The sequence below is a fragment of the Bos javanicus genome, chromosome 17, assembly GCF_032452875.1.
Source record: "Bos javanicus breed banteng chromosome 17, ARS-OSU_banteng_1.0, whole genome shotgun sequence".
Taxonomy (NCBI): Eukaryota; Metazoa; Chordata; class Mammalia; order Artiodactyla; family Bovidae; genus Bos; species Bos javanicus.
Window position 1 is genome coordinate 18832832 of NC_083884.1, and position 24579 is coordinate 18857410.

The following is a 24579-nucleotide window of genomic DNA, read 5'->3' on the forward strand; positions in this document are numbered from 1 at the left end:
TCTGGGTGACGATGATGTAGCCGTTGAATATTACGGAGCACACAGAGTTGTCTTTAGCCATATATCTCAGGAAAATATTAATAGACGAGATCACCCAGCCTTAAAGAGGATTCTCCGGATCACTGAGAGTTTTCCGAGGAAACCTACCATACACTGAGTCATAGAATGGTTCCAAAATGTCCAAAAATACTGCTTTTTGTGAGGAGTTTTGTTTTCGGATAACAAGACTGGAGTTTGGGGGTGTTTTGTTTTCTGTTTGAGCGCATAGTTTGCAAATTCAAGGACTATGGCGAGGAAGACATGGCATGCCTTAAATAGTATGAGGGGAACAACAGAGAACCAAAAGCCCTAGGAAAGGAAATAAACTGCTCATTTCAGTCCATAAAATGAAAATGTGGTCAGAGCAAATTAGTAGTAAAAGCTGAGTATGCCGAGCTGCAGCAATTTGCAAAAGCCTTTAATAGACAATCATTTCTGTTGCGGTAGAAAAACTTTATACAGTTACTGATATACCAAGTTATGTTAGCCAGGGGAAAGAAGGTTACGCACCTGGTTGAATGTGTGTTCCAGGTGAGTAAAATACATTTAGTCAGTTTCCTGTTATAGAAACCAGAACATGGCCTGGAAAATCCTAATGGTTTACCTGTGATTTTATTTCCATAAAGATAAATCATCCCAGAGACTTTTAGAGAGCCTTGGAAATATTCCTCTAATCTACTCTACTTATCCCATTTAAAGGATAGCATCTGAAGATTTAATAACAAAAAACAGTTGAAGAATTCAAAGCTGGATAATCAGGTAATTTTAAAGGATCGTGAAAAAGCATCATTGTCTCTACACCACAAAACCCTTGCTCTATTTTTTGTATTTTTTTCTTTTTTGGTTTAGTCTTTTTCTTGTCTGTTTATTTAGATCCTATTCACATTTCATATCCTTGTTCAAAAGTCTCATCTCTGAGAAGCTACTCCTGATTACTTCAGCTCAAAATGTTCTTGACTTATTCTAAATCTAGTACACTTTTGGGGTATAGCTCTTTGGTCTCAGCAGTACTGTCTTCGCTGTTTGTTTCATGGTTATGTCTTGTGCCTTCCAACTAGAATGTCAGCTCTTGACTACTGACGGAGAGCTCATTGTTACTCAACAAATGATGAATAAGTGAGTTTAGTGAGAAATTTCTTGTGTAAGCATTGTCAGGTTGCACCCTTTACCAGTTATACACAGTTCAGCACCGCGTAGATGGAAAAGACCCTGACATTGTTACGAAGAGTTTTGTATTTTCAGTCTGCAGTTTGAGAGATTCCTAATGTGAGTAAAGTGTATGTTACTCTTTTTTTATTGAATAATCCCAGAACCTCCAGGTTTGACTCTTAAAGAAGATGCTACTGTTGGGAAGAGTGGATGGATTATGCAGCCCTGTTTTCTGAGAATTCATTTGTTCTTGGAGTTTTTCACTGCTTGCCGCCACTACCACTTGGCCTCAAAGGACAAGCATGTAACCCTTCCTTTCCTTCATATTTTACTGCACAGCTGAGAAGAGACTGAATTTGGATCCTTTAGCGGTACAACTGGAATGTTACATAGTTTAGAGTAAGATGGCTTATTTAAAAGTATTTTTCTAAGATGGGGGGTGTTGGGATGTCCCTGTAGATTAGTTCCAGAATGGGGTGTCTGTATATACTGTATTAATAGGCATGTTGACTCTTGTAAAGGGACATTAGTAGCTGCTGCAGGTCCTGTTTGGAAAACTCATGTACAATTCCCGGTTTTTTGTAAAGTGTCAGTGCGGGAGACATTTGACTCTTGTGTTTGTATCTCCTTTTTATGATTGCTGTACTGACCCATGTCTTTTTGCGGAAGGGGTGAAAAGAGATTTGAAATAAAAATGTTTAGAAATTTAAAAAAAAAAAGTATTTTTCTAATAGGAGATAGAAACTGGATATTAACAAAATAAGGGTACTCTTATGTACAAAATACAACTACTTATGGTCAACTTTTATTTATTAAGAGATGCCACCACCCTGTGGCAGAAGCCATTTTTTAACTGGTCTTAACCAAGGAGTAGCCCCTAGAAAACTTCACTGTTTAAGTTCAGGCCTGAGTACAAAGGACAAAATAGAGTTTACCTGCTTGCCTTTATTGGCACTACTGACATTTTGCACCAGATAATTCTTTTTTTGTAAATATCTGAAGTATGGTTGACTTATTATGTTAGTTTCAAGTATACAGCATAGTGATTCAGTACTTTGGCAGATTAAACTCCATTATAGGTTATTACAAGATAATGGCTATAATTCACTGTGCTGTACAGTATATCCTTACTGTTTATTTTATGAACATAGTAGTTTGTCCCTAACTTGTCCCTCTATCTTTTGGTGACCACAGGTTTGTTTCCTATATCTGTGAGTCTGTTTCTGTTTTGGATATACAGTCAGTTGTATTATTTGTTAGATTCCACATGTAAGTGATATCAAGCAGTATTTGTCAGTAAGCCAGACAATTCCTTGTTGTGGGCAGCTGTCCTGTGCATTATAAGACGTTTAGCGGCATACGTGGCTTCTACCTACTACCTGCCAGGAGTACCTCACCCCTACTTGGAACAACCTAAATCAACTCTAGACATGGCCAAATGCCCCTGAGGGGTGTTATGTCCCTTTCTCACTTTCACTGAGAATTACTGGCCTATATAAGGGATTTTCTGCTAATTCTGGTTTCCTGTCCATCCCATTTGACAGCAGGAATCATCTCTCCCTTAAAGACAGAATTCCAGTTCCCCAGAGAAGTATAGCTTTGGTCTTATTGGCCTCCACCAGATTACCAAATCACTGGTTAATAGTAACCCCAAATATTTTATGAGATACTACATTATAAATAACAAGGGCTTTAGTTTTAGCATCTAAGTAGCAAATTACCATCAACGTTTTATAGGTAAATTTCAGAATTCTACATTTCAGAATTCTTCAAGTTACATCTTTATAAGCTGGATCATTGAGGATTTATGAAATTTAACTATTCTGTATATCTCCACTGTTCTTGTGGTTGGGGCAGGGGCAAAGACTGTAGAAATTCTAGATGTGTTCAAGTGTGGAGGCGGTCAAGGAGCTAGGATGGAAGGCCTTCTTGTAGTGGACAATAAGTTAAAGGTGAGTGTGCCTGTGGTAGTGCCATTCTTCTCTATAATAAACTCAAATTATGAGTAAGCAAGACTTACAAATATTTGATATGTGCAAAATGCAGTCATGGTGGTCTTTGCTGTTTCCTTTATTTCATTCCCTTTCTCCCTCCTCACCTTTAGAATGTTTGATTATATAGCATTCCCTGTATTTGATATAACAAAGGCAACTGATAATTCTGAAGATGATCTAAGTAACTAGGAGATTTAAAATTAAACTTTCCACCTTGAAGATGATGTACTTTTTTAATGTCCATATTTATAAACATTTATTTCTAAATAACACAGAAAAATCTCAATTTTAAGTTATACTGTCTGATACCAAAGCGATAAAAACAAGCTATTCTTTTTCTTTTTTCTTTAAGTAGAAGGAAAAAAGAAAATTTATCTACTATACAGTATGGAAGCTAAGAGGAAAATCTCTAATTCTGGTTCAGGAGAAAAATCACAATCACTGATTTACAAACTATTTAGAAAGTAATAACAATGAGAACAATAAAACAAGATAAGGACTCAGCTGAAGTAGTACATAAAGGAAAATCACAGATCAATTTTTTAATACTAACCAATATAGAAAAATATTAGTAAATCATATTAGTAAATATTAGTAAAAATCATAGTAAAAATATGGTTTACCTATCACTTATATAGTACTTAATGTGTCAGACACTGTTGTGTTCTATAAAAATTAACTCATATGAAGCAAGTAACATTCTCCCTTTTTTATCAATAAAGAATCTGAGGCTCGGAGAGTTTACTGTTTTCCTGAAGTTCACTCAGCTAATAAGTGATAAAGTCAATAACCAAACCCAGTTCTTTGACCACTACATTACACTGCCTCTTATCTTAAATGAGAAAAACACAAAGTTTTAAGGCACAGCAGGCAAAATAATAGTAGTAGACCGCAGTGAATTAGAATCCAGAAATACAGAACAGATCATAACAGGAAAGAGCTGGTTATTTGATATGTTCAACAAAATAAATATGGCAAAATAAAAGCAAAGATTTTAAAACAGGAGAGAAGATGTTAGAAATGAAAAAGGAGGGACTTCCCTGATAGTCCGGTGGTTGAGAATCGACCTTCCAGTGCAGGAGACTCAGTTTCAATTCCTGGTCGGGAAACTAAGATCTCACATGCTGCAGGTCAACTAAGCCCACATGCCACAACTAGAGAAGCCTGTGCACCACAGTGAAGACCCAGAGCAGTCAAGAAGAATAAATGAAAAAGGAGATAGACTCTGATAATGGAAACTTTAAATATGAAAGAATACAAGCCCATGTATTCATAAAAATATTTTGTTGAGCACCTACCACATAACATGCCGGCCCTATACATGTGGCTAAGGATATCGTGGAGAAGGCAATGGCACCCCACTCCAGTACTCTTGCCTGGAAAATCCCATGGACGGAGGAGCCTGGAAGGCTGCAGTCCATGGGGTCGCTGAGGGTCGGACACGACTGAGCGACTTCCCTTTCAGTTTTCACTTTCCTGCATTGGAGAAGGAAATGGCAACCCACTCCAGTGTTCTTGCCTGGAGAATCCCAGGGATGGGGGAGCCTGGTGGGCTGCCATCTATGGGGTCACACAGAGTTGGACACGACTGAAGTGACTTAGCAGTAGCAAGGATATTGTGGTTACCAAAAAGATGCAATTTGTGGAATTTGCTTGACAGAATACTGGAGAAAAAGGAATCTTCTTTACTCCGAGAAAATTTACAGAAATCTTGAGTCTTTGGCTGACTGCTTGTGACTACACATGCTAAATCTGAGCATGTGTAGAGTAATACTGTGCAAGGCCAAGCAAAGATCAACCACCAAGAAAAGAACAATTACCAGGGAGCTATAAATGGAAAAATTCCCAGAGCTCATAATGGACTGGATGACTTCAGAGTTACCAGCTGGAGTAAATACCTCACTGAACACTGAGCAATTAAGTACAGACACCTGAAGGCTTATACGTTAGTAGTAGGGCTACATTAGCCCTAGATTAAAAGCTACTCTAGATGTAACCTAGTAACATCTTGAAAGGATCAAGCTGATCCACAAGTAACTTAATTTCCTCCCAAAACAAGACTCAATACTTACACACACACACACACACAAGACAATCAGCAATATAATGTTTACAATGACTAGTCTACAAAAAATTACTAGATACGTGAAGCTTCAGCAAAATTTGACCCATAACCAAGACAAAAGTCAGTTGACAGAACCAGAGATGACAGAGATCACAGAATTAGCACTAAGACATTTAAAAAGCTATATGAATATAATGAAGAATTTATAATTAAATATGAACATTATGATAAAAATGGCAGATATGTAGAAGAATGAAATTCAACTTCTGGAGATGAAAAATACAATATATGAAAAAATTTTTAAATCACTGTAGAACCTTAACAGCAAGCAGTAGAAGCTATTCAAACTATAGCACAATTAAAAAAAAACTATAACACATAGTTACAAAGGCAAGAGTTTCAGTTTCATGGGGAACAATATGACGTGCTCCAATATGCAGGGCTTCCCTGATAGCTCAATTGGTAAAGAATCTGCCTGCAATGCAGGACACCCCAGTTTGATTCCTGGGTTGGGAAGATCCTTGGAAAAGGGAAAGGCTACCCACTCCAGTACTCTTGGGCTTCCCTTGTGGCTCAGCTGGTAAAGAATATGCCCACAATGTGGGAGACCTGGGTTCGATCCCTGGGTTAGGAAGATCCCCTGCAGAAGGGAAAGGCTACCCACTCCAATATTCTTGCCTGAAGAATTCCATGCTGTATAGTCCATGGGGTCACAGAGTTAGACATGACTGAGCAACGTTCACTTTCACTTCAATATAGAGGTAATTGGAATACCCCTGAGAGAGGGCAGTATTTGAAAAAACAATGCTGCAAATATTTCCAAATTTGATGAAAACTATACTGTCATAGATCTAAGGAGCTCCATGAACCCCAAGTAGGATAAACAAAAAGAAAACATCAAAGCACTTTATATCAGTTGCTGAAAACCAGTGAGAAGAGAAACTCTTAAAAGCAGCCAGAAAAAAAAAAAAACAATAAATACATAAGAACAAAGAACTGTCACTATATATCAGAAACGAAAAGACAGTATCTCTAAAGTGCTGAAAGAAAAAAAGTCAATCTAGAATTTTTTTATGGAGCAAACTTTCCTTTCAAAACTTAAGGCAAAATAAGGACATTTTCAAATAAAACCCAAGACAATGTGTCACAACAGACCTATGCTATGTAAAATATTAAAGGAAGTTCTTGAGATTGAAGGAAAATGATATCAGGTGGAAATGCATAACTACACAAAGGGATGAAAAGCACCAGAAATGGTAAATATCTGGATAAATTTTAAAAGACTCCTTTCTCATTTTAAAATTTCTTTCAGAGTTGACTGTTTAAAGCAAAAATAATAGCAGTATACTACGGGGATTATAACATATAGAAAGAAAATATATGCCCATAATATACAAAGAATGAGAGGGAAAAACAGAAGTAAACATATATATATTATACTATGTATTATAGTATGATTAATAAAAATAGACTATGATGAGTTCAAGATGCACGTTGTAAAACTTAGAACAACAGAAATGATGAAAGAAGCATAGCTAAGGCAGTCAATAGAGTAATTAAATGGAATATTCTACATATTACTCAAAAAGGAAGACAAGAGAAAAAAATTTTAAATGTAGATTGGACAAATAGAAAATAAATATCAACTATATCAATAATTCATTGTAAGTAGTTTAAACCATGCAATTAAAAAGACAAACCTCTCCAAATAAAAAAGCAAGGTTCAATTATGTATTGTTTACAAAATATGATGTACTTCTTACAAAAAAGTCATCATCAACATAAAGACACAGGTAAGTTCAAAGTAAAATGATAAAAGATGTGCAAATACAATAAAGCTGGAATACCTATATTATTGTCAGACAAAATAGACTTTAGGAAAAAGAATTTGGCCTATCCTCAAGATCATGGATAAACAGGGATGTTTCATAATAATAAAATGGTCAATTCATCAAGAAGGTATAGTAACAAAGCTTCAAATTACATGAATTAAAAACTGGCAACATAAAAGAGAAACAGACAAATCCACAACTATAACAGATTTCAACGTTCACCTCAGTTTTTGATAGATAAGTTGATTTAAAAAATCAGCAATGATATGGAAGACTCGAACAATTTCATCAACCAATTTGACCTAATTAATATTTATAGAATTCTACATCAAACAATGGCAGAGTACACGTTTATTTCGAAATGTATATGGAACATTCCACCAAGATACACCATAAACTGGAAGATATTTTTTCTAATTTTCAGTAAATTTAGAAATGACTGAAAGTACTAGTCAAGGTCCAATCAGGAAACAGAAACCAGTAATTTGACCATGTAGTTTAATATAGAGAATTATAACTACGATGAGACTGGGATAACAACGGGTTTGCTAATAGAAAGTAAAGAGAACTCTAAATATTATAGGAATATCAGATAAAAGAATTAATTACTACCCCTAGGGCTAAGATAGAGTCCCCATGGTGCTCCTGGGCCATGCCCCAACTCCAGGCTGAGATCCAGACTTTGCAAGAAGACAAGTTGTTGTGTTGTTGTTTAGTTGCTAAGTTGTGTCCAACTCTTCTGCGACTGCATGGACTGTAGCCCGCCAGTCTCCTCTGTCCGTGGGATTTCCCAGGTAAAGATCCTGGAGTGGGCTGCCATTTCCTTCTCCAGGGGATCCGCCTGACCCAGGGATCAAACCCGTATCTCCTGCATTAGAAGCAGACTCTTCACCGCTGAGCCACCGGGGAAGCCCATAGAGGACAAGGCCATGGCTTGCCGACTGACAAGCAATTTGCTTTGCTTCTGTACCAGTGAGGCATGCTGGAAATCCATCTTCTGGAATTTGTTGAAAATGTACCCTCTTGGGTGCAGAGAAAGTTGTTCATGGGTAGGAGTCTTGTGGGAGCCACTCTGCTCCAAAATAGTCTGAAGGTAGGGGATCTAGGGGAGCTGCTGAGTGCTGGAGAAATTGCCCATACTGCAGGAGCCTGGTGCTGGGGGACACGCTTGTACTGCAGGAGTCAGGCGCTAGGAAGCCACCGAGACTGCAGGAGCCAGGCAAAGGGAAAGCTGCAGGCACTGCAAGATGAGGGGTGCAAGAGAAGCTATGTGTGGTCCAAGTGCCAAGCAACAAAGCAAGCAAGAATTAAGAAGGAAAATTCTTTCCAGCACTCTCTACTGACATAGCTTAACACTGTACCAACTGGCAAAGGAGAAATATTTAAAGAGCATAGTTCCAGTTTTAGAACAGGCAATGAATCTAGGAGATAAAACAGTTCTTAATACTACTGGTTAAAGAAGAAAAATCTTATCTGCCTTCTCAACAGATGCTGAAAAGGCATTTGATATTAAAATTTAACACCCATTTTTAATTTAAAAATCTTTGATAAATTAGGAGTTGAATACATCCTTTACTAATAAAGTCAAATATTTTCTTCTAGAAGCATGGCTGGTAAGGTCCTTAGAGGGGCCCTCTTCCTATAGAATGGGTATAATCTGCCTAAGACATGCTCTATTATTCTCAAGAGATTAAGAAAGTCCTAAGGAATCTCTTCTACCACTGCATATGCTTAGCCCAGGCTAATAAGCAAGCAGATATGAGGACCTATGCTGATATCAGCTGCGATGCTGATACACTGCCCTGGCCCAGTTGCCAGGTGGAAAGCCAAGCATGAGAGTCCCTACTGAAACAAGATTCTCTAAGGGAGCTGAATTCATTTCAAGTCTGTATTGCTCCCTGGCTATGAGCAGAAAAAGAAGCAAAACTTTCTGAAAGTAAACATCCCCAGTTTAGGTTAAGAGGACTCCCAAAATTAAGGTCAAGAAATGAGGTGAAGGGAGTTTTCTGGTAGTCCAGTGGTTTAAGATTCCACTCTTTCACTGCCAAGTCCCCAGGTCCTATCCCTGGTTGAGGAACTAAGATCCTAAAGCCAAGTGGCATGGCCGGGAAAAAAAAAAAAAAGAGTTTACAATCAAAGAACTACAAGCACCAAGAAGCCAACATTTTATGAGTATATGCAGAAATAATATTCAATAGACATATAACTCCAAAGGCCATAGTAGTAGAACTGATAAAGTATAGAATATCTATGTTCCAAATGTTTAAAAAAGTGAGGGATCTTCATGTTGCTGTACTGCTGAAACCAACACAACATTGTAAAGCAATTATCTGCCAACTATTTTTTTTTTAAAGGACATAATCTGACTTCGGTATTGACCATCTGGTGATATCCATGTGTGGAGTCTTCTCTTGTGTTGTTGGAAGAGGGTATTTGCTACGACCAGTGCATTCTCTTGGCAGAACTCTACTAGCCTTTGCCCTGCTTCATTCTGTACTCCAAAGCCAAATTTGCCTGATACTCCAGGTATGTCTTGACTTCCTACTTTAGCATTCCAGTCGTATATAATGAAAAGGACAAATTTTGGAGGTGTTAGTTCTAGAAGGTCTTGTAGGTCTTGATAGAACCGTTTAACTTCAGCTTCTTCAGCATTACTGGTCGGGGCATAGACTTGGATTACTGTAATACTGAATGGTTTGCCTTGGAAATGAACAGAGATCATTCTGTCATTTTTGAGATAGCATCCAAGTACTGCATTTTGGACTCTTTTGTTGACTATGATGGCTACTCTATTCTTCTAAGGGATACTTGCCCAACTAAAAATAACCAAAATATGAAACTTAACTAAAATATAAAATATTAAAATATAAAAATAAATAAAAATATGAAAGAGATAATTAAGAGATGGAGGCTAGGATGAGAGGGTCAGTCGTTTAACTAACAGTAGTCTCAGAAGAATAGAGTAGAATAAAGAAGAGGCAGTAGTCTCCCCTAACATTTTACAAAACTTTTCAAATACACAGAAAAGTTAAAAGAATTGTGGAGTGAACACTCATATATACCACCTAAATTCTAATTAATATTTTGTTACATTTGCTATATCATTTAAAGAATCTGCCTGCCAATGCAAGAGATGCAAGAGACACCAGTTTGATCCCTGGGTCAGGAAGATCCCCTGGAATATGAAATGGCAACCCACTCCAGTATTCTTGCCTGGAGGGCTACAGTCCATGGGGTCGCAAAGAGTCAGACACAACTGAGCGACTAACACACAAACACACACAGCTATAACACAAAATCGTATCAAAAAACAGAACATATTTGTCACCCCAGAAAGTTCCCTCAGGCCTCCTGTCAGTCAACCCCTGCCCTCTATCTTCACTGGTTACTAGTATCCTAATGAGATTAAAATTTTAATGCTTAGTAAATATTTAATATTTATTAAATTATTTATATAAAATATCATGTAATATAAAATATTATAATATATGACATTTGAATAAATATATACATATTTATCTTTTGCAGAAAGGATGAAAACAGGTACTTGCTGTTTTAAGAATCACAACATAACCAAAGCAGGATAAATAAAAAGAAATGCATAATGACACATAGTAAATGAATGAAGAACTCTTAAGACTTTAAAAGCAGCCAAAGGACAGACCACTAGCAGAAGAACAATTAAAATGACAATGGATTTCTCAGCATCAATGGAAGCCAAAAATTAATGGAATAATAGCTCTCAAGTGCTGAAAGAAAATAGGTCAGCTAGAATTGTGTACTTCCTCAAGCTATTGTTCAAGAACAAGAGTAAAAAAGAAATACTTAAGATAAATGAGAAATGAGAGTTTACCTCAGAGACCTGCATTAAAGGAACTCCTAGATGATACAAGGGAATCAGTGTTTCAAACAGGTTAAGAGTATTTACTTTGGAGACTGACTGGTGTGAATCCCTGTTCAGACATTTGCTAGTTGTGGGACATTAGGCAAGTGAGTTAACATCTCTGTGCTTCAGTTTTCTCATTTGTAAAATGTTGACAGTAACAGTATATATCTCATGGACTTGCTATGAGAATTGAATGAGTTAGTAGAAACTAGCAATTAGAACAAAGCCTGGCATAAAGTGAGAACTTTAAAAAAAATTTACAAGGGAATTATCCTAGAATAGTCTGAGATGCAAGACAGAACTGAGAGTGAATCAAAGGTAAACAAACTTGTCAATGTAGCTCAGTTCAGTTGCTCAGTTGTGTCCAACTCTTTGCGACCCCATGGACTGCAGCATATCAGGCTTAAACACTGTCTAAAAAATGTGTAATCTGTGAGGTTTAAAAAATGGACAGAATTAAAAAAAAAAAATGGACAGAATTAGTATCTTGAATAAATAATAATAGCATGTAGGTGTTGGGAGGAAGAGTAGTCAGTAGAGTTAAAATGATTCTAAGATCATTGTTTTGTTTAGAAGGGTTAATATACTGTTTACATTTTGTTAAATTAGAGGTACAAGAAAACATCTAAAAAGAACAAATATAGAGTGTACCAATTCTAAATAAAGAGATAAAAATGGGATTTTAAAACTCTGAACAAAAGTTAATTAAAAAAAAATCCCCCCATAAAAGGGCAAAAAAAAAAAACCAGCTCAGAAAAAGTAAGGTAAACATAAAGGATGTAGAAATAAATTCAAATACATCAAGAATCAAAATAAATGTATATGTATTAAAATTGCTTTCATTCCAATCCCAAAGAAAGGCAATACCAGAGAATGTTCAAACTACTGTACAACTGCACTCATTTCACATGCCAGCAAGGTTATGCTCAGCTGGTTTCAGCAGTATGTAAACCAAAAACTTCCAGACATACAAGCTGAATTTAGAAAAGACAGAAGAACCAGAGATCAAATTGCCAACATTCATTGGATCATGGAAAAGCAAGGGAGTTTCAGAAAAACAACTATTTCTGCTTCATTGACTACACTAAAGCCTTTGACTACGTGGATTCCAACAAACTGTGGGAAATTCTTAAAGAGATGGGAATACCAGACCACTTTACCCATCTTCTGAGAAAGCTGTGTTATGGGTCAAGAGCCAACAGAACCAGACATGGAACAACGGACTGGATCAAAATTGGGAAAGGAATATGACAAGGCTGTATATTGTCACCATGCTTATTTAACATCTATGCAGAATACGTCATGCAAAATGCCAGGCTGAGTGAGAATTACAAGCTGCAATCAAGATTGCTGGGAAAATACCAACAACTTCAGATACACAGATGATAACACTCTTATGGCAGAAAGTAAAGAGGAACTAAAGAGCCTCTTGATGAAGGTGAAAGAGGAGAGTGAAAAAGCTGGCTTGAAACTCAACATTCAAAAAACTAAGAACATGGCATCCGGTCCCATCACTTAATGGCAAATAGAAGAAGAAAAATTGGAAGCAGTGACAGATTTCATTTCTTGGCTCCAAAATCACTGTGGACAGTGAGTAACTGCAACAATGAAATTAAAAGACTCTTGCTCCTTGGAAGGAAAGTTATGACACACCTAGACAATGTATTCAAATTAGAGGTATCACTTTGCTACAAAAGTCCATATAGTCAAAGCTATGGTTTTTCCAATAGTATGTATGGATGTGATGGACCATAAAGAAGGCTGAGCACCAAAGAATTGATGCTTTTGAACTGTGGTGTTGGAGAAGACTCTTGAGAGTCCCTTGGACTGCAAGGAAATTAAACCAGTCAATCCTAAAGGAAATCAACCCTGAATATTCACTGGAAGAACTGTTGCTAAAGCTGAAGCTCCAGTACTTTAGCTATCTGATTCGAAGAGCCGACTCACTGGAAAAGACCCTGATACTGGGAAAGACTGAAGGCAAAAGGAGAAGGGGGCAACCGAGGATGAGATGGTTTAGATAGCATCACTGACTCAGTGGAAGTGCATCTGAGCAAACTCTGGGAGATAGTAGAGGACAGAGAAGCCTGGCATGCTACAGTCCATGGGGTTGCAAAGAGTCGGACATAACTTAGTGACTCAACAACAACAATTAAAATTACCAAAGATAGAAACTGAAACTTTTAAAAAATCTAGCTATATGCCACATAAAAAACACTCTCAATTTCAGGGAACTGTTTCCAGGATCCCCTGAGGATACCAAAATCCATAAATGCTCAGTGCCCATATATAAAATGGAGTTGTACTTGTATTTAACCTAATACATACATTCTCCCATATACTTTAAATCATCTCCAGATTACATATAATATCTAATAGAATGTTAATGCTTTGTAAGTAGTTGTTAGCACGTGGCAAATTCAAGTTTTGCTCTTTGGAACTTTCTGAAAATTTTTTTCCAAAGATTTTCGATCTGAGGTTGGTTGACTCCGCCAATGTAGAGCCCTCAGATAGGGAGGGCTGACGGTATATATAAGGAAATGGTTTTTCAGACATAGGAAAAAACAGCTGCAAAGCCCTTGAAGCAAAAACAAAGTTCAAGGAAGGCAAATATTAAAACTTTTAAAATTTGTATAGAATCAATGTTTTTTTTTTTTTTTCAAGTGAAATACAGAACCCTTACCACCACATAGGCCCATTGGTCTTCTCCCCTGTGTGTTCTAGTTGGCATCAATTACATCTACATATGTCCCAGGTGGCACTAGTGGTAAAGAAGCCATCTGCCAATGCAGGAGACGTAAGAGACACAGGTTGAATCCCAGGGTCAGGAAGATCCCCTGGAGGAGGGCATGGCAACCCACTCCAGTATTCTTGCCTAAAGAATACCATGGACAGAGGAGCCTGGTGGGCTAGGGTCCATAGGGTAGCAGAGTCAAACACAACTGAAGCGACTTAGCACGCATGTCAAAAAAACCCTTCAGACAAAAGTGTAATTTTTGCTTTTAACATCAAATACGTTTTATAAACTTGAGAATAATCTACCATATTTATACAAATATTTACCATTTCTCGTGCTCTTTCTTCATTCCTGATGTTCCAGGTTCTCTCCTGTATCATTTCTCTTCTGTCTGAAGAACTTCTTCTAGCAATTCTTTTAGAACAGACCAACTGGCAATGAGTTCTTTTAGTTTTCCTTCATCTGAGAAGGAGGCCTTTATTTCACCTTAGTTTCTGAAACATATTTTTACTGCATATATTATTATGTGTTGACCATTCTTCTACTGCAGCACTTTAAAAATGTGTTACTTCCTTCTGGACTGCATGGTTCCTGATGAGAAATCTATAGTAATTCAAACTGATGTTACCCTGTAGTAATATGTTGCATTTCTCTGGCTGCTTTCAAGATTTTTTTTTTTTGTCTTTTTCAGCATTTTGATGAAGATGTGTCTGGACACGGATTTATGTTTATTATGTTTGGGCTTTGTTGAGCTTCTTGAATCAATAGGCTTGTATCTTTTGCCAAACTTGAGACTTTTCATTCATTATATATTCAAAAACTTTTCAACACCTTTTGCTATTATCCCACAGGTCCCTGAGATTCTATTCATTATTTATCCAATTTTCCCCCACTCTGTTGTTCAGATTGGATAATTTGTATTGATGTTTTAAATTTCACTGACACTTTCCTCTGTCATTTCCTCTCCTACTGAGACCATATGGAGAATTTTTATAATTAATTTTGGCTATTACACTTTTCAATTTTAAACTAAACATTTGTTCCTTTATATTTTCTGTTCTTTGCTGATACTTTATATTTTTCCATTGGCTTCAAAAGTGCTTTTTTTTATTGCTTGTTAAGAGAATTTTTATAACAGAATTCGGAATTTTGAAAGGTCTGGCATTTTACTTTACTTAGAAGTTAACAAGTTAGGCTGTTGCAGTTTAATGCATAGTGGTGAAGTTGTGAGTCTCCGGAATCAGAGACAAAGGACAATTTATCACTCACTGCAGTAGTGGGAAGTAGAATATCAGGATTTCTGACAGTCTCCTGAGTCCCAGTTCCTACCAAGTAATGCCAGGAGGACCAGGTAATACCTGTGTATGCAGTGAGTTTCCTGATAGGAGAGGAACTTTATGGGGAAACTCCAGTTTGTAATAAAGGACTCGCAAACCTATCCAACTGAGTAATGGAAAGAAACTCATCTTTTTTATTCTAGACAGCAAACAGATCTCCCCTTGGGCCCAGAGGAAGACATTATCTCTGTCTTCTAAGGATGTTTGCTACACAGACATCCCTGAAAAAATCAGGAAAAAGCTGTTAATGCCCTTGCCTAGAAGACATGCAGAAATACAAGAGATCAATGGAGAGCTGTCTTCCCACAAATGACTGCTTCAGAGCCTTTGTCAGGTAAGTCCACTTCTGTGTTCTCTCAGCACCGACATCTTTTTTTCCCATGCGAATTGAGATTTTCCTGGGTATTTGTATGCTTAGTAATTTTAGATTGTATCCTGGACATTTTGATTCTTCTGTTCTGAACCTCTGTGTATTGCTTACATTCTATTGAGAATGTTTACATTTTTGTTTTAGCAGGCTTCCCAGGTATTGCTAGTGGTAAAGAACCCACCTGCCAATGCAGGAGACCTAAGAGAAATGGGATCGATCCCTGGGCAGGAAAATCCCCTGGGGAAGGGAATGGCAACCCACTCCAATATTCTTCCCCGGAGAATCCCATAGATGGAGGAGCCTGGCGGGCTACAGTCCATGGGGTCGCAAATAGTCGGAGACGACTAAAGTGAACACACAGACACAACCTGGGTAGATTCAGGCTGTAGTGTAATGGTATGCGCCTCAAAGGAACTAGGATTTTCCAAGGAAGGGGAAACGTTTGGAATTGGGAGCAAGCAGGACCTGAAGGATTTAAAGCAGAACAAAACAGCTACAACTTGAGAGTATTGCAAGGAAACAATATTACAGCAGACGACTAGGTTTGGGGTTAGAGTAAAGGGAATGTTTAGAAAAGCTGTTAAGGATAATAGGGGATTTGACTGATAACAGCACAATGAAAGAATCAAAACAGATTAAGAAAAGTGGGAAGTTAGGCTAGATTAAAACAAAGCGTTATGGGGTTACGGATCTATATGTCAGGGCTTCACTGGTGGCTCAGTGATAAAGAATCCACCTGCCAAGGCAGGAGACATGGGTTTGATCCCTCATTCGGGAAGATCTCGCATGCTTTGGAGCAACTAAAGCCTGAGTGCCACAACTATTGAGCCTGTTTTCTAGAGCCTGGGAGCCTCAACTACTGAAGCCTACAGACCCCAGAGCCTGTGCTCCACAAGAGAAGCCACCGCAGTGAGAAGCCCTCACACCACAACTGGAGAGCAGCCACTGCTCACCTCAACTAGAGAAAAGCCCACACGCAACCGAGTCCCAGCACAGCCAACAAATACATTAAAGTACTACTTCAAAACTCGATGTGATGAACTTGACCTGTTAAAAAAGGCAATGAGTAATGATGGAATTATTTCTAATTTTTTTAAAAAGGAAATTATAGCCAGTTGGGATTGTTCTTTCAAACAGCTTGTAGCCTATACTAATGGTCTCTTGGGATTGTCCCCTTAGGCAGTTTATACTGGTGAAGCAGGTAGATCCCGTGATTTGGGAGGGGAAGGGAAAAGTAGTCTGAACAGCAGCACGCTGAACTCTGTGAACCTCTAAAATCCACTTGGGGTTGCGGCTGCAAAGACTTCCAGAGCCATTATTTAAATCTTTGAACACTGACAGTGTTTCAACACTGTCACTGAAAACCCTAGAAGCCTCCTTTACAAACTAAATCTTTGGTGTCACTGCCACTGGACAGTCTTCCAGGAGCATGGAGACCCTGCTGTGGGGTGGGATGGGGGCACATATGATGATATAAATATCTACTGGGAAAACCCAAGAAAAACAACATCATTTTAGGTCTCTCCTCAAAGTTCAACGTATCAGAGGGGGCTTATTTAAACACATTATCCAAAATAGAGTTTTTTGTGGTCAGTTTCCCTCCTCTTACTATGCTTTCCCACCTTCTTAGCACTTAGCACCACCTGTCATATATTTATTTGTTTAGTATTTTCTTTCAGTAGAATATAAAGATCTTGAGAACAGATTTTTTTTTTTAACTACTTATTTCCAAGGCCTAGAATAGTGCATTGCACACTGTAAGCACTAAGTGAGTGTTTACAAAATGAGTGAAAGGATGGACAAGAGTATTAGACCCGATAAGTGAGTTCAGTAACAAGGCCAACTACAGAATCAATAACCCTGAAATTAACAGTGTTTCAACATGCCAGCAAAAGCCATTAGAAAACATTTTTACAGACAGTGTTTATTAACAGCAGCAACAACAAAAATATCCTGAAGTAAGCTAAATGAAAACTAAATAACATGGACATTTTTCTGACAGAATTGAGTGACTAGAGAAGTATACCATACTGCTGGATGGAAAGACAAAATATTGGAATGATGCAGATTCCACCCCCCCAAATTAATCTGTAAATTTAACACAGTATCAATCAAAATCCCAGTGACATTTTTAGGGGAGACAGCGGGTCAGAATTTTATTAAAAGATTTAAAATTTCATCAAGAAGACTGAAGGCTTTAGATAGTCAATTAAATTCTGAAGGAAGGCTCTAATAAGGGACCTTACTCTACCAGATGCAAAAACAAAAAACAGAGAAAAGGGGTGCACAGCCCAGGCATTTCACTTCTGGAAATTTTTCCAATCAGTGTTTGCTAAGTAGATGATAGTTCAAACAAATCATGGTTTAAACACATACCTGTGGAAAATACCATGGAACTTTTAAGAATGATGATTTAGAACTACGTCAATTGCTATGGAAAATGTTCACCATATACTTTTGTGTTTAAAAAAAAAAACTGATTACAAAACAATATATGGTATCCCATTTCTCATAAAATGGAAAAATTATAATTTACATGCATATGTGAAGAAATAACTTGGATGGAAGGTTATACATCAAGATTTTATTGGTATTTCCTTGGGAATAGAGTTTATGAGTAATTAAACTTTTTTTGTTGTTTACTGAAAAAATTAGGAAGTTCCCCCCCAAAGTGGGACGTCCATAAGACTCACTAACGCCACCTGGTGGCTACCATGGGAAGATTTCTTACTTTTTTCCTATCACCCTAAGAAACAACATACATAACAAACGTCATAACTATAAAGTTGTAAAGAAATCTGCAGTATCACTTAGTTCTATCGATCATTGTACAGCTGAGGAAATAAAAGTCAAAAAAGTTTAAGTTGTCTGTCTAGAGTCACACTGATAGTGAAACTTATTAATAGTAACACTCTCCTGTGGAGCCCTTTGGCTAAGTACTTCATAGACTGACTCATTTTAGTCTCATAGGAACCTATGAGGTAGTTCCTATTTTTACTCTCATTTATCCCTATTTAACAAATGAGGATCCTAAGGCTCAGAGAAAGTGACCTACTTGAGGTTGCCCATTTGGGGCAGCGCAGGCATTCTGAGGTCCACATTCCTCTCCCGCACTTCCGCTAAGGTGCCATCTTAGTCTCTGAATTGCCCTTGACCTTTCCACTATATCCCACTGCCTCTTCCTTCAGTGACTTTGGTGAGAACTCTTAAATATGTCCAGGGTTAAATTCCTCCAGGTTAAAAAGAGTATAAACATTAAGGGAGAGCAATATAAAGAAACAAAGTAGCCCTGCCCCAGCTGCTTGTAAGAATCCTGTCCAGATAGAAACAGACTTACTCTGCATTGTTCCGGTGTCCAGATGCTAAGGAATCTTGGGAGTATAGATAGGCTTCCCTGGGTTCCCCTGCTCCAGCTTTCTCCAGCGTATGTTCCCCCACTTAAGTTTTCATTCCCCAGAGCTGAAGAGTTAGCATCACAACAGGCACGTGTTCATGAACTTCCTCCCCTCTCCTAGCTCTTGCCCAAATTCTTAGGAGAAATGGTCTCTAGCTCTGGATCTATCTTTGTGCATCAAAAAAAAAAAAAAAAAAAAGGCATATGTCCCAATAAGTGCAAAAATTGTACTAGGGATGATTCTTCAGAAAGTGAGATTAGAAATGAGGAATAACTAGTGCCATCAGCTTCTGAGAGCCTTGAAAACCTAAACAGTCTTTCAGAACTGCTCCCAAAATGATACATACCTTTGAATCATCATCTAATTAGAGCTGACTTTTCTTAAGTACCAGTTTGCTTCAAAATAGATTAAATATTTTAATTTGATTAAACTTAATACTAGTGCTATAAAAGTGTTATTTTCTAAGTTAGTGACAAGAGCTTAGTTGTTAATCAAATTAAAATTCACAAGATGACTTGAATAAACTATTAAATCTAACCAAAATTACAATTTTTATCTCTAAAATCAAGAATAATAACATTACCATATGTGGTGGGGAGGATTCAACAAGTTGACACATAAAAATCACACAGTATAGGCATCTAGCAAATATATCCAATACATTTCCTTCCATTTTCCCTGTGTAATCTACTTATCTCATCTCTCTTCATATACCTGGGCTAGGGTTTCTTTGAAGGAATCAATTCTGTGTTAGCCAGTGTTCTGAGGTGTTTGAGGCTCTTAACTTCCTTTATTTCACATCCCATCTTCAGTCTCTCAGTAAGACCTGTGGGCATCACTTTCAGAATCGATTCCCAATTGGACTAATTTTTTACCGTTTCACAACTACCACGCGGGTGCAAGCCATCACCGCCTCTCATCTGACGGTGTAGTAACTTCCTAACTGAACTCCCTGCTTTCGCTCTTGTTCTCTACCGTCTATTCTGCACCGGAGCCTGATTATTTGTTCACAGATTGTATCCGGTCACTTCTCTGTTCAAAACCTTCCAAGAGTCCTCATCACGTTCAGACTAAAGGTCTAAAGTCCCCACCACAGCCTACTAGACCTCTGTGCCCAGAACCTTGCCTACCGTTCTCATCCCTCTCTCCTGCCTTCCTCTGCTGCAGCTGTGCTGGCCTCCTTACTGTTTTTTTTAATTGAAGTATAACTGATTTATAATCTTAGTTTCAGACAGCTTCCTTACTATTACTCTTTGATGCTGCCGAATATACTCCTGCCTCAGAGCCTGTATATCTGTTGTTTCCTCTGCCTGGAATAATCCTTCTAGATCTTTAATGCCTTGCCTTTTCATTTCCCACCTCAAAGAGGCTGATCCTAGACACCCTATTTAAACAGATACCCTTTCAAGTCTCCCTCCCTAAGCTTCTTTACGTTTTCTTGTTTTCTCGTAGCGCTGACCAACTACTGGGGCTTTGAAAAATATATACATACATATTTCTCTATCCACTTGCCTGATATGTAAGTTCTATGGAGATGGAGACCTTGTTTTATTCTCTTTGTATCGCTAGCATCTAGAACAGTGCCTGGCATGTGCCAGGCACTCAAAAATATTTGTTGAATGAATAAATGAAAAATGTAGCCACCTGCCATCAGATCAGCAAACTTACCCCCTTCTATAGGCATCCTTTTCCCCCTCTTCCTCCACTAAGCAGAAGAGATGTTTTCCTTTGTTTGTTTGCTTCCCTGTTTTTTTTGACCATGCCTCAGGGCATGTGGATCTTGGTTCCCAAACCAGGGATCAAACCCAGGCCCCCCTATAGTGGAAGTGTCCTAACCACTGGACAGTCAAAGAATTCCTTGTTTTCCTTCTTATCTGCGGTTAATGTCTCATCTATGTCCTGCCTCCTCAATGACTTTGACTTGGCCTTTACATTCAACACTCCGACCTACAGAATTTTCTTGCTAGCAGGCACAAGTCTACCCCATCTTGAGTAAAAATTAAAAGGAAAAAACTCTTCTGTCTGCATCTCCTATCACCTGCCAATCTCACCTGCTCCTAACAGCCACACTTTTTGCAGTATTTCTTTATGCTCGTTGCATTGTCTCACCTCTCTTTCATTCTGGTTTCTCTTAAACTCCTTAGAAACAGCTCACTCCTGCTGTCATCATTTTCTTCCCTGACCTTTTCCGAGACTTTCCTCTCTTAATGTTTTCTACCACTTTCCTGACTGCTACTCTTCTTGTCCCTCCCCAAAACTCTTGTGTGTCTGAATTCTGATCAGGGTTCTTCTTATTCTACAGATTCTCCCTTGGCAATCCTACCCATATCCATAGTTTCAGTTATCACCCAAAACTGTATGCCCAGCCCTCCTCTCCATCAACTGGACTCACAATTTACATGACCAACTGCTACCTGACCCCACTTGGATTTCCACAAGCACCTCAAAATAAAGATGTCATTTTCTTCCTCCAAACCTGTTTCTCCTCCACTGTTACTTAGTAAATGGTACCATCCGCCACCCAGTTGTTGATGGATGTTACCCCTGGTTTCCCCTTCCCCTCCAAACCCCTCACCCCCATTCAGCCAATCAGTAGGGTTCCATTAATTCTACTATGTTGGGTCAAATTGTGTCCCCCTCTCCCCAAAACATATATCCATGTCCTAAACTCCCGGTGCTTTGAATGTGACTTTATTTGGAAACAGGCTCTTTGCAGGTATGATCAAAACTGTCTCGAGATGACAGCATCCTGGATTTTGGATGGGCCCTAAATCCAATGACCGGGCTCCTTATGTGAGAAAGGAGAGGAGGATGAAGAGGAGATGTGAGATGCAGGCATGGGGAGAAGGCCAGTGAAGATGGAGAGAGTTACCAGAGTTATAAGGCTACAAGCCAGGGAACAAGGATTACCAACTCTGCGACTGACACCTTGCTTTCAGACTTCTGGCTGTGAAAGAATGAATTTCTGTTGTTTTATTCCCCAAGTTTATAGTCATTTGTTATGGTAGTCCCAGGAAACTGACACATCCACCTTCCAAATATCTTGAAATCCACCTACATTTCCCCATTATCATTATCCACATCTAGTTCAGACTGTGATTACAACAATCTTGTCTCCATGCTACTAGTCCCAGCCCATCTTTCTAAAATACAGGAATTTTACTCCACTATTGACAATCTGTGAGTGAGTTTGCCAGTGACTTCTGGATTAAGTCTAAATGCCTGGTACAGAATCTATAGTTTTCTGCTTACTTGTGTAGCCTTAATGCTCACCTCTTTTCACCCTCACCCTTAATTCTATGCTCCAGGCCCAGTAATAATTTTTTATATTTATGGAATACTCTGTGACAGACACTGTTCTAAGAGCCAAACCTCACAACAGCCCTACAAGGTAAGAAGCAGGCTTCTTTCAATGTCTCTGTCTTCCTCACTCTGCCTTTGGGACTCTGAGCATGCTGTTCTCTGCCTACAATACTCTCCCTTTCTCTTCTCTTGCTCTTTGTCCCCTCTCCTCATAATTCACACCCATATGTAAGGTCTCAGCTTACTCAGCACTTCCTCCATGAAGCAGTCCTTGATCTTCCTAAATCTGGGTTACCTGTCCCACCTCCATTGTCCATATTCCTGTCATACCCTCTACTTGCCCTATTGTAATATAAAGTATTACAATTGTCTATTTACTGGTGTCTTAGCCTGTTTAGGCTGCTATAACAAAACATCACAGACTGGGCAACTTATAAACAACAAAAATGTATGTCTAGCAGTTCTGCAGGCTGAAAGTCTGGGATCAGGGTGCCAGCATGGTCAGGCGAGGACCCCCTTGCGGGCTGCAGACTTCTCACTGCATCCTCACATGATGGGAGGGGTAAGTAAACTCTTTCTGGGGCCTCTTTTATAAAAAGGGCACCAATCCCATTCATGACCCGGTCATCTCCCAAATGTCTCACTTCCTCATACCATCACCTTGGTACGGATTTGGGCCAGGATCTCAACATATGCATTTTGGAGGAACACAGACATTCAGACCATTCAACAGGCCTATGGCTTAGACTATATGTTTCCTGTGCAAAGAGGCTGTTCAATCTCTTGCCATTGTAACCCCAAACCCAGAATCTAGCACAGTGCCTGGAACACAGGAGATGTTCAATCAACATATCTGAGTAAATCAGAGGCTTGAATAAAGGCTTTATCTTATGTCGCTACTGACATAGGGTAGGAAAAAATGCACTCCTAGACCTAGTTGCCAAATGTCTTTCTTCAGAATCTGTGCCTCCTAGGCCTTTGCTCGGGCCAGTTCTGAAACACTCTTTTCATAGGAGTTTCCTAGACTCTTGAGGGCAGTTAATCCTCACTTCCCTATCACACTCAGTACCTGTCAAACAAAAGGCTGGAATAAAAAATCTTTATAAATAAAAACATCAAATAATCAAGAACTAAATAACAGTTTGAGCTGACGCAAACATCAGATATTCTGATGTGAGCAGAAAGGACAGTAAAGCTGAATTTCTAGGAGGGGAGCATCTGTGGGTTAACATGGTCAGGGACACATCACAGAGAAAGGACATATGCTGTACTCGGAAAGGAATGGGAATGGCACGGTGAATTCCATGCCAGAAGAATGGAATGGGCAAAAGCTCCAGCTTTAAAGGTTGGTGTGAGTTAGTCTGGCTGGAAGGGAGTTGTGACTAGGAGAGTTGTGGGAAATCAGATTGCAAAGGTAAGAGGAAGTGAGACTATGCTCGCTGCCAATGACAGATGTTGTATGCAACTGTCAAAATTCCGCTTATATATATATAATACATATTTCATCTTAAATGTCCCTGTCATATCAAAAGTACCCATTCTGATGCTAAGACCACAAGCCTGGGACGTGGCGGAATAACAGTAGCATGGCAACAACACTCTGTTTCTAATGTCGGTGAAGGACATGGTTAAAAGCTCACGGGGCTCCAAATGTATTTAAGTGTCCAATGGATGCTCCCCTTGGAATCCTAGCACAATCCTCAAGAAGGCTGATAATGGAACTAATTATGACTTTCCTGTTTATTGCAATATACTGAGTACCAACCAGGCATCTAATATACACTTTGGGGGATTTAAAGATGAATAAATGTGATTTCTGCCCTTAAAGAGCTTACAATAGTATAAAAATAAGATGCACAGTCAAAAAAGTTTAAGTTAACACTACATATAAAGATGAGTAAAAGAAAGATGATATGTGCTAAGAAAGATTAGAGAAGAAATTCTACTTGGCTGAGAAAAAAATGGGCAGAATTTGCTCAATTGGTAACTGAGGAAAGAACATTTCAGCAAGAGTGAGAAGTTTGAAAAGACTTGACATGGGAAAGCACAGGGAGTGCTTGCAGAACTGTGAATAATCCAGTGACTTATCTGTTCATAGATTAAAAGAAAGCAGGTTTCTAGTTTTTTAAATATGATGTGCTGATTTCCACTTGGGTAAGACACTACAACAATGGAAGTGGCCTGTTCTTTCAACTTTCAAAGTTAGTATTTTTAACAAGACTCCAGTGTGGTCCTCTTGACCACATGGTGAGTAAAGCTAAACCTGAGACTTTGATGAGCAACGATGAAAGAGCACATGAAGCACAACATTAATATAGACTAATATCATTTTATTGGCTTATAGTTGCTGATGCGCACCCACAGTTGATTCATGTCGATGGAAGGCAAAACCACAATATGTAAAGTAATTATCCTCCAATTAAAATAAATTAATCAAAAATATATAGATTAGTATCAGACCATTTTGATCAG

The 24579-nt window shown here is 38.5% G+C and overlaps 2 long non-coding RNA genes across 2 annotated transcripts; both read left to right on the top strand.

The window, feature by feature from the left end:
* Positions 1-479: 479 nt before the first annotated feature.
* Positions 480-3919, top strand: LOC133228590 (uncharacterized). The gene is made up of 3 exons (XR_009730278.1): positions 480-570; positions 666-798; positions 1350-3919. It is a non-coding gene; the product is annotated as an uncharacterized LOC133228590 (long non-coding RNA).
* Positions 3920-6212: 2293 nt separating this feature from the next.
* Positions 6213-16441, top strand: LOC133228592 (uncharacterized). Its single transcript, XR_009730279.1, has 2 exons — positions 6213-15373; positions 16250-16441. It is a non-coding gene; the product is annotated as an uncharacterized LOC133228592 (long non-coding RNA).
* The last annotated feature ends 8138 nt before the right edge of the window (positions 16442-24579 follow it).